This window comes from Otolemur garnettii, unplaced genomic scaffold (assembly GCF_000181295.1).
Source record: "Otolemur garnettii isolate 467f Iridium unplaced genomic scaffold, OtoGar3 scaffold00020, whole genome shotgun sequence".
Lineage (NCBI taxonomy): Eukaryota > Metazoa > Chordata > Mammalia > Primates > Galagidae > Otolemur > Otolemur garnettii.
Window position 1 is genome coordinate 12240865 of NW_003852415.1, and position 10506 is coordinate 12251370.

Genomic DNA, 10506 nt, shown 5'->3' on the forward strand with positions numbered 1-10506 from the left:
AAAAAAAAATAAACAGAAAGATTGCAAATGTTCAGAAAAAAAAAAAAGGAATATATTCTACCTCTTAAGAAAATATTTTTTCAATAACTTCAACCTTTATTATTCAAACAGTACTGTGAAATTATGCACCATTTATTGTCTCCACTGTGTTATTTATCACTAAGTAACAACAGAAGTCTCTATCTCTCTCTTATTTCTTATTTAGTTCCATTATGCCACAGATATATTTAAAAAATTTCAATTCTTCAAAATTTTAAAAGTTAATAATGTACGATTGTGACACGGAACAGAGTGAGTTTGTTCACAATATGGACATCCTGGTAAATATCCTATGGTCACAAGAAAAAAATTATATATTGTGCTGTGTTTCAATGGAGTATTTTGTAAATTACAATTAGATCAAGTTTATTGATAGTATTTTCAGGTCATCTGTGTACTTACTGATGGTTTTAAGTTTTGAGGTATCCAAATAAAACTGTAGATATTATTACTCTCAGTTCTCTCATGAATGTTTCATGTATTTTGAAAGTCTATTATTGGGTCAAAACACAATTTAAGATTATTATTTCTTCTTGATAAATCACATCTTTAATTATAATGTAATATTCTTTTTTGTCTCTAGTAATGTTCCTTGTTCTGATGTCTATATTTTCCACTGTTAATATGGAAATTTAGGCCTTCTTTTCATAATTATTTTCTTTCCTTTTTTTTTTTAAGAGACAGAGCCTTACTTTGTGGCCCTCTGTAGAGTGAGGAAACATCACAGCTCACAGCAACCTCCAACTCCTGGGCTTAAGTGATTCTCTTGTCTCAGCCTCCTGAGTAGCTGGGACTACAGGAGCCTGCCACACACCTGGCTATTTTTTGTTGCAGTTTGGCCGGGGCCAGTTTCAAACACCCCACCCTCAATATATGAAGCCAGTGCCCTACCCACTGAGCCACAGGCACTGCCCTTCATAATTATTTTCAAAGTATTATTTTTTCATCATTTTCATTTTAATCATTTATATCTTTATATTTAAAATGGGTTACTCTTACTTGTAGATAGCTTCAAATTGGGTCTTGTTCTCTTATAAATCCAACTCAACAGTCTCTGACTTTTAACTAATTGTTTAGGCCATTTGTATTTAATGTAACTATTGATATGGTTGGGGTACTTGGTTTCTTTTCTTTTCTTTCTTTCTTTCTTTTTTTTTTTTTACTTCCAGAGTCTTTTAAAAATATGGAATGCTTCATGAATTTGTGTGTCATCCTTGCGCAGGGGCCATGCTAATCTTCTCTGTATTGTTCCAATTTTAGTACATGTGCTGCCGAAGCGAGCACCGGGGTTCTTTCTTACATTACATTTTCTGTTTTCTTTTAGAGTAATTGAATCTCATGCCTTCATTTTATATTCACAATTAGATTATGCCTCTTTTAAATATTTTTGTAACTATTTAAAAATGTTTTCTCTTTTTCACTATTTTAAATTGCCTTTCCCAGAATTTGCAATATAGATCATTAATTTATCACAGCTTATCTTCAAGTAATAGTATGCTACCTTTTAAATCATAAGAACCTTAATGCAGAATACTTCTAATTCTTCCCTCACATTATGATTCACCTGTTAAACTTAAATATGTAATGATCCCATAATGTTTTTATTATTTTTATACTTAGACATTCAGTTAGACATTCAGTTACCTTTACAGCCATTTACATTTTATTTTATGTTTATTTTTCATTCATGGATTGTTTACTTTTGTGTATTGATTGAATTTCTGTCTTCTTGCTTGAAGAATTTACTTTTGCATTTCTTATAATTTTGCTAAAAATAAATCATTTGGTTTTTGCTGAATGATATTTTTATTTTCCCTTCATTTTCAAAATAGTTGGTATTGAGTAGAGGACTCTGAGATGAAAGGCAGATTTTGTTTTATAAAAACATGTGTAATCCATAATGCTATCACTCTGTTGTCTTCTGACCTCATTTTCTGGTGATATAATCTTATCATATTTTTCTCTTCTGTGTGTAATGTGTTCTTTATTCTTTTTATTCTCCTAAATGCCTTGAATATTTTCTGTTCATCTTCTATTTTCAGTAGTTTGTCTACAATGAATTTCTATCCACCCACCCACTTGTGATTTTTAGATATTAATATAATGACTTTTATTATATTTGAAAATTGTAATCGATTATCTATTATGTGTGTGTGTGAGAGAGAGATTTTTAGGAATTTGTTTAGCACAGCAGGCAGGAAATTCTGGCAGGTGTCAACATTGCTGTCTTCAGGAAAGGCAGTCTGGTGACAATTTTCCTTCCTTTTTGAGAGAACTCTCTTTTCTCTCAAGGCCTTCAACTGATTGGTTGAGGCCCACCCATCTTATGGAGGATAATCTGGTTTACTCAGTCTATAGATTTAAATGTAAATCACATCTTAAAATTACCTTTACAGTATCCTCACTGGTGTTAGACCAAACAACTGAGCGTTATAGCCCAGCCAAGTTGGCACAGAAGATTAACTATATTAATAGTTAACAGGTTTAGGTAATCTAGTGAGTTGTTGAGCAGGTTTAAAGTATAGTTATTACTACAGTTACCTTCTATGGACTTCAGCTAAAGTTCTTCAAGTGTTGAGTTAATGCTTAGAATGGAAGGAGAGTGCTGTAGGAATTCTTCCCACAGCTGTGCCTCCACCATCTTCTTTCAGACATTCCTGAATACCTGCACTACACAGAGGGGTCTTACCCCACACTCTTGCCTTTCCCTCAGCATCAGATTTACTCTCAGGGCATCAAGTTTTGCTGTTTGTGTTCATGAGGAGCCAACTTCTGCTTTAAATCTACAGTTTGTTATGGATGCTGTCTTCTTGTTCTTCTTCTGTTAATAAAAGATGGCTACTTTAGGCTGAAGACATGTCTTAGTAGAGATCTTTCTTTTATTCTTGCCTCAGTGGCAATGAGTCTTTGCTTGTGCCTTGCCATCAGGAAGGTTTGCTAAATCTTCCTCTGAAGCTTAAGGCATTAGTTTCACAGGAGAAACAGTTTTGGAGAAATGCATGGTGTTTTGTGTCTGTGTCTGTATAATCACCAATTACCTTATCATGCTAATCACCAACAAGAGGGGGCTCTCTCCAGTCTCCTGCCCTGCTCTCATTTTTTTTTCCTTAGTGCCTGGTGGAGGTTTATGAGAAAGAAGTTGTAAGTGATACCTATTCCATTTATGTCAGATACCCCTAAAAGCTCTAAAAGATACCCCTAATACTCCTAGTATTGTCATATTAGGTCACCTTCAACCTAGCAATCTAGTATGTAATCAAATTTTACATGCTTTTATTGCAGCTAGAATGGTGATTTTTCTTAAGAACCAGGCTTGAGGTAATTTAGTAAGTGGACTGTTTTTTTTTTTCTTTAAAAAGATTTATTTACTTTATTGTTTTGTAGGAGGACTTGTTTTGTCCCACCTTAGATTTCAGGTTTGTTGGTGTTCTTGAGGATACTTTTTGAAAAGCAAAAGTTATGATTTCAAAATTTATCTGTATTTTTCTTGCTTTTAGGACAGGAGCAACATTCTTTGCAGTATCTACATCCTAGACAGAAGCAGAAACTTTATTTTTTATTCCCCATATCACCAAATACAATATTGAAAATATTCTTGATATGTTTGTTGCTTAATTATTCCAATTATTCTATTTTGTACCTCCTACAGCAGAATGAAATCATGAGGCAAATTAGATGCTAAAAATATTGATTGATTCAGTGTTAAACATCATTTCACCACCATGGTACACATATGAAGTTCTTTTCTCCCTACACTGGATCACATAATATCTAAAAGTTGCATTCTGTATTTTAAAATAAAACAATCATTGGTTTTCTACTTACAATTTGTTTTGGGCATCCAATTAGTTGTATTTGTTTTATAGAAACTTACAGTTTAATGACCATTACCTTGATAGCTCATCTCTTATGGTGCAATTTCATTATACCTCTGTGGTTTCTCTAGACTTTCCTCAGGTTTATGATCCGAATATCCTTTCTCTCCATAGCTGTTTAGTTGAGAATAAAGTTTTCATTATTTTTGGCAAGAGATTGACTAAGCAGCAACTGAAGCTTGTATTGTTGATTATGCTTTTAATGTTATTACTATTAGGAATACTAAGCATTGATTAAGTGCCCAATTTGCACAGTAAACTAAGTAAGATATTGAAAAGTGGCATTCCATCATGAGAAGCTTTCATCTCTTAAAAACCTGGTAGAGTCTTATTTCCAAAAAGTATCCAGTCTATTTAAATTTGTTTCATGGAAATGTTAAACTTAGTCATGGTGGAAAGTTAGTTAATCTCAAGTCCCTGGTGGGTTTGAATTACTGGACAACATCTCTTTGCTGGAATTGTCCCCAGGCTTTCCAGTACTCAAGATCCATTATGAGATATCTCTAAATGTTATAGAGTCCTTTCTTCTCTTGAGATAAAACCTGGAGTTGTTATGGGTGAATTTATCTAAGATGATGGTACAGTCAAGATAACCCCTGAATATTAGGACCACTATTTTGAACACAAAACAGGAATTATTTTTACCCAAGTCTCCTTGGGCAGAGGGAAAAGGGAAAATAATAAGGTTATCAATAGTATTGTTAGGAAGAATTTCAGTTGACCAAGTCATAAGGATAGACCATAAGACATCATCATAGCTGTCATTCTATAGTCAGACAATATGTAATTCTTGATTAGGATGGTAGGGAAGAAAAAAACTGAATATGATAAAGGTTTTTGGGTGTTTCTAGTGTATGAACCATTAAGTTATCACCAAATTTTCAGAGAATGTTAAACTGAGAACGTTTCATTTGGAGGGCATGCCAAGGTGTGCATCTCTGATTTATAGGAAGTAACGTGAACTTATTAGAATGTAAATTCATGAGAAATAACTTTTTGGATATTATATTAGTTCATCAAAACAATGTAATTTTGTGAAATGTATGTTTAGTCTTCATCCCATTTCCTGGCATCTATCTCTTAAGAGTGGCTTTTGTCTATTAATGAGATGACCAGTGGCTGGGGTCCCCTAGGTAGCTTTGAGATGGAAGATGCTTGCTAGGTGAACTATCCATATGATTATAATGTCAAAACTTTTATTCCACACCCCTAGTCCATTGAACTCCAATTAAAGGAGAGAACCTGAAGTTGAATTGATAAATTAATGGCCAATGGTATAATCAATCTTGCCTATGTAACGAAGCTCCCATAAATATCCCCAAGGGATTGAGTTCTTAGGGTTTCTAGGTAACTAAACATGCGGAGGTTCAAGGGTGGGACACCTGGGGAAGACATGGGAACTCAGCAGGCTTTCACCCGCACTTCTCTCTGCCTCTCTTCCAGCTGCTTATTCATCTACATCCTTGGTAATGTCCTTTATTATAAATAAGTAGATGTCAGTAAAGTATTTTCTGGAGTTCTCTGAGCCATTCTAGCAAATTATTCAAATGCAAGGAAGACAAGCCTGGTAACTCTGATTTATAGGGAGTGAGTCAGAAGCACAAGTCACAACCTGGTCTCTGAAGTAGGGAGTGATCTTGTGAGACTGAGCCCTTGACCTGTGGAATTGGATGCTATCTCTAGGTTAATAGCATCAGAATTATGTTGAGTTAGAGGACACCCAGCTGATCTCCACTAGAAAGCCAGCTGCAGAATTGGTCATTACTGGGAAGAAAGTTCATATATTTGAGGTCATGGGAGTGTTCTGTGTTGTTAGAGTAGAACAGGACAAAGTAAGTTTGTGTTGTCCTGTATTTTTACAGGCTACCATGACAAAGTACCACTAACTTGGTGGCTTAGACAACAGAAATTTATTGTTTTACAGTTAAGGAGACTGGTAATCCCAGGTCAAGTTTGTGGCAGAATTGGTTTCTTCTGAGGGTCATGATCTATTTCAACATCTTTCCTAGCTTACGATGATTTGTCAGTACCTTCCCCTTGGTTTATGGATGCATCGTCCAGATCTCTGTCTTCACATTCAGGTGGCATTTCTCCAGTGTGTGTAACTATGCCCCAATTTTTCTGTTTTATAAGAACACCAGTCATTTTAGTAAATAAAGGCTTATTCTACTCTAGTATGACTTCATCTTCAATAATGGCGTCTGCACAACCATGTGGGGGTAGTTTCACTTTCGCGTGCAATGATCATGAATTCTTAGATGTCAGAGAGCACCCATTTGTGGCTCTAACTTTAATCTCTAAAGGATGCATACAAAAGAAAACAAAGGACATTTTTGTCAAGGGAGATTGCAAAGAGTTAAGTTCTAGTTACATACATTAAGAGAGAAGTGGTGGATATAATTTTAAAAAAGAATCAAAATATTTGTAATAAAATAACAGATTTATCATCTAATCTACAGATTGATTAGTGTGTTTTTGTGTTATGTAATTTTCTGTGAGAAGCACAGAGAAGTGAAGAATGTATGGTTATACGTTTTATTCACTATGCAACTTAGGTCTTGCTACTTTACCTCTGAGTCTTTAGTCTATATATAAGTATTCTCATAGGAATAATAAAGTAGGAAGAATAAATCAACTCATAATGATGAGTTTATAAAGCACAGACTATGCAAATCAATTATTCATTCTGTTGTTTATATTTCTCCCCTCTAGATTTTTTCTCATCTTTTCTCACAAGGAAGGTAATTAAACATGACCCAGTACATATGAGCTTTGGGGGAGAGGTGAAGATGATTTGTGAAAGTACATTTGTTGAATGAAATATCAAATATGTTTATCATGGACATATGCAAGATTCAGTAAATAAAATTTAGAATTGCTCAGAATTTTTTTTTTAATGTCTGATTATTTTGTGAGGTTACAATTAGGTTGTAAAGTTTGAATTTGTTAGGAAGAGTCCCTGTTTTAGTTGTGTCAGAATTCTTCTTTAATAGAACTCAATACATTAATTTATTTAAAATGAAGATAGCATTCAATAAAAACAAATTTGAAAATCAAACTTAGAAGTTTTGTGGTACATAATCTACTTAAAGTTATATTTGCATTGACCAGACTTCTATGAAACATTAAAGCTCCTAGTATTCAGATTATTATTTTAGATTTATGTATTTATATTTAGATGATTGGTTAAAAATTATTTTGGTAATCAAAGTTAGTAAGAAAAATATATTAAGATCTCTATTAAACAATAGTGATATGATCAGTGAATGCCTTTAATGAAATTGCAAGAAAATGTAAAAATAAAACAAAACTTGTTGAATTCTGCATCCAAGACCCTTGATACAAAAAAAGTTAATTGCTTATCTTTTTGCTGAGCCCTGTTGAGATTGTCAGGTACTTTGTGTCCCCAAAATTTAATGATCTATTAGCTCTAATCTGTAATATGTGGGAAATGGGCTATTAAATTTCTAGAATTACCTCCTTCGTGTTTACATGGCTGGAGTTCAAACATATTCTTCTTAGCAAAATATCTTGAGAATGGAAGAAAAGTATCCAATCTACTCAGCCCTACTATGAAACTAATTTATAGCTTTCATATGAAAGCTATAACCCAATTGTAGCCAAAGAATATGGGGAAAGGGGAAAGAGAAGGGAGGGGAGGGGGGAGGGTAATTGGTGGGACCACACCTACAGGGCATCTTACAAGGTACATGTGAAACTTACTAAATGTAGAATGTATATAAAATCAGTATATTGTACCCCATGATTGCATTAATGTACACAGCTAGGATTTAATAAAAAATTAAAATAAAATAAAACATTTCTAAATTAAAAAAAGAAAAAGAAAAAGTATATGACTGTCATGTGTCTAAAATACGATTTTGTACTTTTTTTTGAATTTTAAACTTAATGACTATTCTTAATGCAATCCATTCAAAACTGCATTTATAGGTTGGTCAGTGTTTTTGCATAATAAAGACAAATATATTTCCCTTTGAACAGGTTTGCCTGTGGTTTTGTTAGTGATTAGGCCCTGTGAAAGTTCTTTAGCCAGTATCTGTAACTCAGTTTATGATATTTGCTTCAACTCGCTTTTGTGAATGAAATATCTTAACTGTAAGCCCATTTCCAAAATACCCTATAAATTGAAACAGACATCTGCAAAGCTTTAGGAAGAAAATTAAAATTATATATGTGTTGCTCATTATACATAACTAAGCAGACAAAGATAGTTGACTGCATTGAAAATTAAATTCAAACTTTTAGAATGAGTTATGTGACCTATTCATTGAATCTCAACTTGGAAAAATAAAGGCATAAATATCAGTCTTTCTTTTTTAGTTGGCATATTGAAACATTTTAAGATCTTTCATCCCACTGATTTCTTTACTTACTAATTTTTTTGGTTAAATTACAATTATTGTCCACATGCAAAAAGAGAAATATTTTATTAAGTTATGTATACAAATACACACATTGTATCTAGAGGCATTTGGATTTATTTTTCAGGTTTACTAAATAGTAGAGGTTTGAGTTCATGACCTCTTATCTATAGTTTTCAAATTCCAAAAAATGAAGACTAAAAAAAGAAAAAAATTAAGTTTTTAACAGGAAAATCTGATCTCCTGTGAATCATTCTGGTGGTAAAATGTCTTTCCCATTTGGTATGAAGAGTCAGATGTTGGTGTGAAGAGTCAACCCACATGGTGTGAAGAAATGGGAATATTTTGATTACTGTCAGCCAAAAAGATTTGAGGGGGATGTGCCATCTTATGTCTAACTCTTCAAAATTGTCAATTTCTATTACGAATTGTCCCCAAGGTTTTTCAATGAAAAAAATCACAATTTGTACTAATCAACTACTTAATATACATTAAGTATTAATTATTATTATAGTGAAGACAGACCTGTATTTTGTCTCTTTTTTCCTTGAAGAGATTATATAACTTTTTAAATGTCACAAAAGTATTCAGAACAGTATTTTTTGGGAGTGCTTATTATTATTATTATTTCACTGTAGAAATGAATTGACATTATTATGACCCATTTTGTAGGTAGATAGACTGATACCTTTTGAAAACTGAAATTATTTTTCCCTACATAGGATTTTACAGCATTGCAGTTAACTCAGAAATTTCCCTCATGTTCATTGGTAAGGCAGAAGGTCTAACCAACAATGTTGGCAATCATTTCAGTAGGACCTGCTTTCATTTTTGTTGGTGATGGCCATGGGTATTATTATTGTGTGGTTATTGGAATAATTCATTTCTGACAGGCAAAATAACTCATTAAGTATGAGTGTTTTCAATGGCTTGTAAAAACAATTCATTCTGCCATAGTGATACATGGGTCAGGGAGGCTGGGATGCTACAGGGTCAAATGAAATTTTAACTTTTAAGATTGAAAAGTTCTATGTTAGATGAAACAAGTCTCCTGGGAGACAGTTTCATTATATCCCTGATGTTTGCAACATTTCTCTGATAGACAAAATTTTCATTTTCCTAGTTTCATTTCACTGGTCCTAGGATTGTCCCCTGCACTACTCTAAATAATTCAATATTTTAGCTCCTAGTAAAGGGCTCTTTCCCCTTCTATTTTCTGCCCTCACATTATCCAATAAAACTTCTGGTTTAAATTTGCTATTCTTTAATATCTTTTAATTTTATTCTCTGGACCTCAGTCTATGATTCATCTGCCTTTTACTACCCTGAGTCTCTCTACCAGATATGGTCAGAGCTACTTAATGAGAATAATAATACTTTTTTATACAAAGGTAGAATCAAATGCAGCAATGAATATCTTTCCTGCTGACAGTCCTGGGACTTCATAGTTTGCTTCTGCCAACAGCCAGCTCCCTTTCAATTAAGAGAAATAAAACTTAAGAAATCAAAACAATAACCATAATGACTAAAAGTCAAGAAATAGCTACTTTTCCATGTAACAGTTACAAATACCTGACTTCTATTCTGTAATTAGCTGACATTTGACATTTTGTTAATTTCATTTTCCTTGCCTGCCTTTTAAAAAAGTATTAAAGTATCTTTTTTAAACTATTTATAACATCTTTGTATATTGTTGCTATGTTTTTCTCTTACCCTATTTGTAGCATTAGGGGAAATGTTTTCAAACTTTCCTGTTCTTTGTGTTGTGTCTTTTAATTAGTAAATCATCATGCCATATAGGAGCATGAATGTCACAGGAGTTCTACTTCCAAGTAAACTTGCAATGTTGTGAAGAAAGCAGATATATATATAGAAATTTGGAAAAATGATCATGACCCTAAGATAAGGTAAGCATGTGTGCATGAGGAGGAAGACATGAGATGTGAAGAGATAATTGTAAACGACCCTCATCTTCCTAATAAAAATTATTTGGCGTCACTCTAAATTCACTTATCTTACAAACTGCTTAAGATTAGAGTTAGTCCTTTGCTATGTAATGGATTAGAGATGACGAGTATGTGTTTGCAGCTTCTGTCCTCAAGGGATGGAGAGCATTTAAGCATGACCTTGAATATAAGCTGCCCTTACAACTTGCTTTGATAAGTAGAATGTGGTGACAGTGCCATTGTGGTACTTCTGAGCCTGAAGCT

The 10506-nt window shown here is 33.3% G+C and overlaps 1 non-coding gene across 1 annotated transcript; it reads right to left on the minus strand.

Moving 5' to 3' along the window:
- Positions 1 to 1216: 1216 nt before the first annotated feature.
- LOC111724214 lies at positions 1217 to 1323 on the minus strand. The gene has a single exon (XR_002772550.1). It is a non-coding gene; the product is annotated as a U6 spliceosomal RNA (small nuclear RNA).
- Positions 1324 to 10506: the final 9183 nt, after the last annotated feature.